Source organism: Myotis lucifugus, unplaced genomic scaffold, assembly GCF_000147115.1.
Source record: "Myotis lucifugus unplaced genomic scaffold, Myoluc2.0 scaffold_939, whole genome shotgun sequence".
Lineage (NCBI taxonomy): Eukaryota > Metazoa > Chordata > Mammalia > Chiroptera > Vespertilionidae > Myotis > Myotis lucifugus.
Window position 1 is genome coordinate 27,186 of NW_005871987.1, and position 6,326 is coordinate 33,511.

The following is a 6,326-nucleotide window of genomic DNA, read 5'->3' on the forward strand; positions in this document are numbered from 1 at the left end:
TCTCTCCCTTCCTCTCTGTAAAAAATCAATAAAATATATTTTAAAAAAATAAATTAGGAAACAGAAGCACAAGGTAGGGCAGAAAACAAAATTGAGACACAGAACTTCACTTTTAGGGTGCAAAGCCCTACTTCCCTTCCCCATGGCTATAAAAATAAAAGATTTGGGGGCAAAAACATTGTTTTTGTTGTTTTTTTCTTTGCGATGCCAATGTGGTATCACAGAACATTTTTTAATTAGCCATGTTGGCATAAACTTATTCAATTAAAATAGTATTCCCAGTTTTATATTCTTATTTGACTAAAAAAATAATATTCCTACCTGTTGTGGAGTGCAAGGTCTTCCTACCAAACCATAGATAATTATAGTATTTTTGTTATTATTTTTCTCCAGGAATTTCTGTAGATCATCCATTTCTGTCTACCTGAGTGGCATGTCCCCCACTGCTTCTCAAACTTGAATGTCCATGGGGATCACTGAGAATCGTGTTAGAATTCAAGTTATCGTGTTAGTTTTTAAACTAACTTTCCAAAAACACTGGAGCTGTATGAAGTGAAAGTCAATAACACTAAACACTGAGTTAACCAAATACGTTCAAATAACACAAAGCAAGGTTATGTTTGAACAGGATCCTGGCAAAATCCTCCCACCAAATCACTGATTTCCGGCCATGTGAATCCTCAAGAACATTCCCACCCTGGGGACTGAAACCTTTGTCAGGGTCATGTAATCTTTATTCCTTCTTAGGGGATCCTAGAGTGGTCCTCCATTCCACCCCTCATAGACTTCCTGTGGCATGTGCTAATTTAGGTGTGCGTTCTCTGGTGTTCTCTTGAACGTGCAAGGGGAAACTTGTTACAAGACAATCCTGACTCAGTAGATCTGTGTGGGGACCTGAGATTCTGCATTTCTCACACTCTCCCAGGCACTGCTGCTGCTGTGTCCTGTGGACCAGCCTTGATTAGCAGGAATGTAGACCATCCAGTTGACTCTTGTCACCGATCTTCTTTCCCTTGGAGACTCCAGTTGTTCACAGCAGCAGGTTTTCTTTTCAGAGCAAGTGATAAGCATTCATTTCATTGTGCTTTTGTGCCATCATGCACAGAAAAGTATTAAGCTGTCCTTTTCTATTTTAAGGTATGATTTAATTATTCATACAATAGTCATAACATAATAGCAATAATAGCTAACATTTGGGTGCTTCTATGTCACCCCTTCCCCACCACACTCCCTCTCTGGGCTTGGTCAATGGAGGCCACATCCCTGGGTTCTGGGACTGCGAGAAGGGAGTAGACACAGCCCACCTCATCTCTTCACAGATCTGAGTCCTCCAGGGCCAGTGGGTTCTAAGCAGAGATACCTGGGTAGCCCAGGCTCTGGGAGGCTCCAGGTGCCACAGCATCCCTAGCAAGCCCTGCCTCCACTTGGGGTACAGTAATGGCTGGGGTTTGGGGTTTCCTAGAAGAAGGTTTCCTCTTCCACAGGAGAAGGGAGGGCAGCATGATATCAACCCAACCACCCTGGAACTGCTCAAAACCTCAAAATCTCTGTCCTCGGGGGCCGGCTGCCCACACAACCCCCCAAAAAACTGACTTGGTAATAGAGGCAAAATCTCTGAGAGCCAGTAGTGTTTAGCAGGAAAGGGCTATAGAAGTCCTGCACCTATTTCTCCTAGCTTCTAAGGCCCCATGAAGGAAAGTAACTTACCTAAGAGTCTAGCAAACACTTCCTTCCTGGACTTCACACCCTGGTGAGGAAACCCTGTACCTTCATTATGGCCAGCATTTCAATGCTTTCCCCAGCCCCTACCTGAGTAAGAGGCTGAGGAGTCTGAGGCTTGGGAACAGCAGAGTCTCCTCTCCTGTGTGACCCAACTTCTCCAAAATCTGCTCCCTTTTGCATAGAAGAAGGGCTGATTATCTAGAACTCACAGGAAGATGCAGATTTAACTGGGTTGTCATTTTGTCCTTTTGTTGTAAATGTTCTTTAATATATTCTAGATCTTAGCTCCTCATCAGCTATGTGATTTGCAAATATTTCTTCCCATTCTGTATGTTTCCTTTTCAATTTCTTGATGATGTCCTTTAAAGCACAAACCTTTTTAAATATGATGAAGTCCAGCTTATCAATTTTGTGGGTGTGTTTGCTATTGATATCTGAGATCATGCCAAATCAGTACAAAGATATACCCCTATTTTTTCTTCTAGAGTTTATGGTTTCAGCTCACCAAAATTTCCCTTGCTTCATTAAGAAGGAAACTCATTTTTTTAGCTAGCATTTTCCATCTCTCTTTCATTTGTTCTCCACAAACCTATGAATATTTTTCCCAGCAAAAGAATCACTCCCAGGCTTCTCAAGAGTTGGCCAATATGTAGTCCCCTTCCTACCCCCTGAGATGTTTCAGTCGTGCAGCAGTCTTTCTCTTCAGAGTTAGATATAGCAGTACATCCATATCATTGCATGTTTATGTCATCATGCACAGAGAAATACTAAGCTTTCTTTTTTTTTCCTTGTCTCTTTTTTCCAATGTTTAACAGCTTCATTGAGATATAATTCTCATACCACCTAAAACAGACAGTTCAATGTTTTTAGTTTTTGGTTTTTTTAAGTCTTCATCTAAGGACATATGTTTACTGATTTTCAGAGAGGAAGGAAGAAAGAGAAAGAAACATCAATGTGAGAGGGAAACATCAATCAGTTGTCAATCAAACGTGCAACCTAGGTATGTGTTCTCATCAGAAATGGAACCCGCAACCTTTTGGTGCAGGGGATAAAATTCCAACCAACTGGGCCACTTGGTCAGGGAAATTTAATGGTTTTTAATGTATTTACAGATACTTGTAACTATTACCACAATTTTAGAACATTTTCATCACCTCAAAAGGAAATCCCAGATGTAAAACATCACTAACCATGAGGGAAATCAAATCAAAATGACAATGAGATGCCAATTTGCACCAATTATAATGGCTATTATTTTTAAAATTTGTTAAGCTGTGTTTTATGGCTCAGGTGTGTGAGCTTGGAAAGAATGTGCACTTTGCTTTTGTTGGATGAAATGTTATGTAGATGTCAATTAGATCCAGTTGATTGATGGTGCTGTTGAGTTCAACTCTATCCTTACTGATTTTCTGCCTGCCAGACCTGTCAGTTACTGATGGAGGAGTGTCATATGGTAATTCTATGTTTAACCTTTTGAGAAACTGCCAACTGTTTTCCACAGTGGCTCCACCAGTTTACATTCCCATAAGCAATGCACAAGTGTTTCAATTTCTCTACAACTTAGCCAACATTTTTGCTTTCTATTTTTCAAAATAATAGCCATTATAATAGACATTACTATATGTGTGGGGGGGTTTTATTCTGTTAACCTGATGAATTACACTGATTGATGTTTAAATATTGAACAAACCTTGCATTTCAGGAAGAAACATCACTTGGTCATGTTGTGTAATTCTCTCAATATACTGCTAAATTTGGTTTGTTAATATTTTGTTGAGGAGTTTTGTGGCAATGTCCATAGGAAATATTGGTCTGTAGTTTTCTTTTCTTGTAGCTATGGTTTTACTACTTCATTTCTTTTTATGGACAAATAACATTTCATTATATGGATACTAGAGGCCCGAGGCTTCCCTCCGGCACCCAGGACCCAGGCTTCCCTCTCAGCCCCAGCTTCGTCCGGAAGGTCTTCTGGAAGGACGTCTGGTCTGATTAGCATAGTATGCTTTTATTATTATAGATTCCAAATCTATTTATTCATTCTTCAGTTGATGAATATTGGGTTATTTCCACAGTAAGCTATTACAAATAAAGCTTCCATAAGCATTCTTGTACAAGTTTTTGTATAGATACATGTTTTCATTTCTCTTGGATATATACCTACAAATGGAATTTGGGGCTCCTATCGTAGTGCCATGTGAGCTATGAGAAAATGGTTCTAATTCAAACATCACAGACTCTTGCCTTTCTTACAAACTTTTCATAAGTGCTTTTGAGTAGACTTTTTTATTTGCTTTTTGCCTTTATTATCATTTTACAGAGGCTTTTAAATAGTTTTTTTATAGTTTTCATTTGTTTCACTGGGGAGCAGGACAGTAAAGGTCTTCACACTGTCATGCTTCCTTTTCTATATTAATGTATTAATTATTTATAGAAATAACAATATAACAATAACAAGGGCTAATATTTTTTGAGTGCCAACTATGGTACATTTAATAGTTCAGTTCATTTATTCACATTTGTTATTATCAAAACAACCCTATCAAATATTATATATATATATGTATGCACAAACATACATGTACAGGTGTCTACATATATGCATATATGTATATATTATTATATATTATCATTACCATGATATAACTGTAACAGAAATGTAATTTTTCCAAGCTTAATGATATATGATTGACAAATAGCAGAATAAATATATTTAAAGAAAAAAAGAAAAATAGAAATGAACATATAAGGAAACAAATTGCTTCTCTTTCCCTATTTTGCCAGAAAAAGTCCTGTCTAACAGTAACCGTGTTCAGTTACTTGAGAAAGATGGCCTTTTTCTTACATTATTAATCTTCATGAAATCCTTAAGGAAGTGACAGTTGCAAGCAAGCATTAAAAAATCCTGAAAATGCGAGCCAAAGTTATGCTCAGCATCCCATCTCTGCCGTTGAGATTGTTTTGCCAGCTGCTTATTGCTATCATTCTTGACTTCTAAGTGAACAACTAAGTTTTAGTTGTCAGAGAACCATTTGGAATATATCACATGCAGCTCATTTTTCTATGAGTGCTAAGCAATGGTATTCTCATCATGGATTCATAGATGGACACAGTAAGCAAAAATATACAGACTACTTTTATGAAACAAGTGTTGATCTATAAGCAATGAAGCTTTGCAAATCTCAGCAGAGGAAATGTATCCTGAATACTTTATACGATCAGAAGGAGGCACTCATTTGGCTTATCACTCCAAACACTTTCCAAGTACCGGGGATCTATTGAACCCTATAGGAGTTAAAGAGTATATGACAATTTGCAGCTATTAATTGGCTCATGGGGGGACCCAGAGCACTGGAAGCTAGGAATGGCAGCCTAGTCAATATTATGTATATAAAGGAAAGATAGGAAGGCATGACTAGTCAAAAGCTAAATTCAAATAAGAGGAGCAATTACTCCTAGAGTTGCAGAGCTGAAGATATATTAAAAAGTCATTAAGGAAGAAAGAAGGGAACCAGACCCCAATCAGAGTGAGGTCTTTGGCTACAGCCAAGCCAAAGGGATAAGCAGAGGAGGTGCAAGCCCCGAGAGCCAACCCCAGGGAAGCCAATTGTTTGCTAAAGCTTGGAATTAGTACTGGTTTTGAAGAGAATTTTCTGAAATAAAGAGAAATGGGCTGTATTTCAGCCCTGGATTGCAGGTTCACTTATTTATTCAGTGAATACTTTTTGAGCACCTATTAGGTGCCAACACTCTTCTTATTAGCACGGAGAGATAAATGATTATAGGATAGGAAGCCCAGAAGATCCATTCTAGTTTGGGGTTGGAAGGAGAAGAAAGAAAACAATACAAACAAGGGGGAAAGTATAGAGATGGTATCATGTTCTACTTAAAACAACAACACAGAACTAGGGTAGAGCTACAATAAAAGGAATGACATAATCTGATTTGCACTATATATAGAAAGGCTTATAAACAGGCCAAAGGAGATCAGTTTAAGAGTTTACTGCATAGATCAGGTGAGAAGCAGTGCTGTCTTGAGTTGTAGTGTGTAGCTGTAGTGTGTAACATGTGGGTATATTATGTATTGTGTAGGTGTAGCTGTGAATGGAGAGCAGAAATCATTTCAAATGTATTTGGAGACAGAAGCACAGGGCTTAGTTGTTTGGTTGGATGTGCAAGTAAAGAAAAGGGTGGGAACTAGGAGAATGCCCAGTTTCTTCAACGCTTCAGTGGGCAAGATGGTGGTGTCATTAACTGGGATACAAATTACCAGCTCCAAATCAGTGGTACATGACTAAAGTGGGAACATCTCAACTGGCAACATTGCAGACATAGGACAATTAAATCATTTCAACCAACTCTTGTTATTTTAACCTCCAGGAATTAGAAAGTAACGATGTTAAGCTAACTCAGGTGTGGGCACTGCATATGAAATGTACATGTCAACGTGGGCTACCCAGGAGAAAGAGCCTTAGTCACAGTCATCAGCAGAGGATGAAGACTCCAACTGCACAGTTTTACTGGGGCCAGACAACCCCCAAGACTGAGGTCGGTCTGTGGAGTATGCAGAGATAGGCATGTTGAGCCTTCATGCTACTATCACTTTG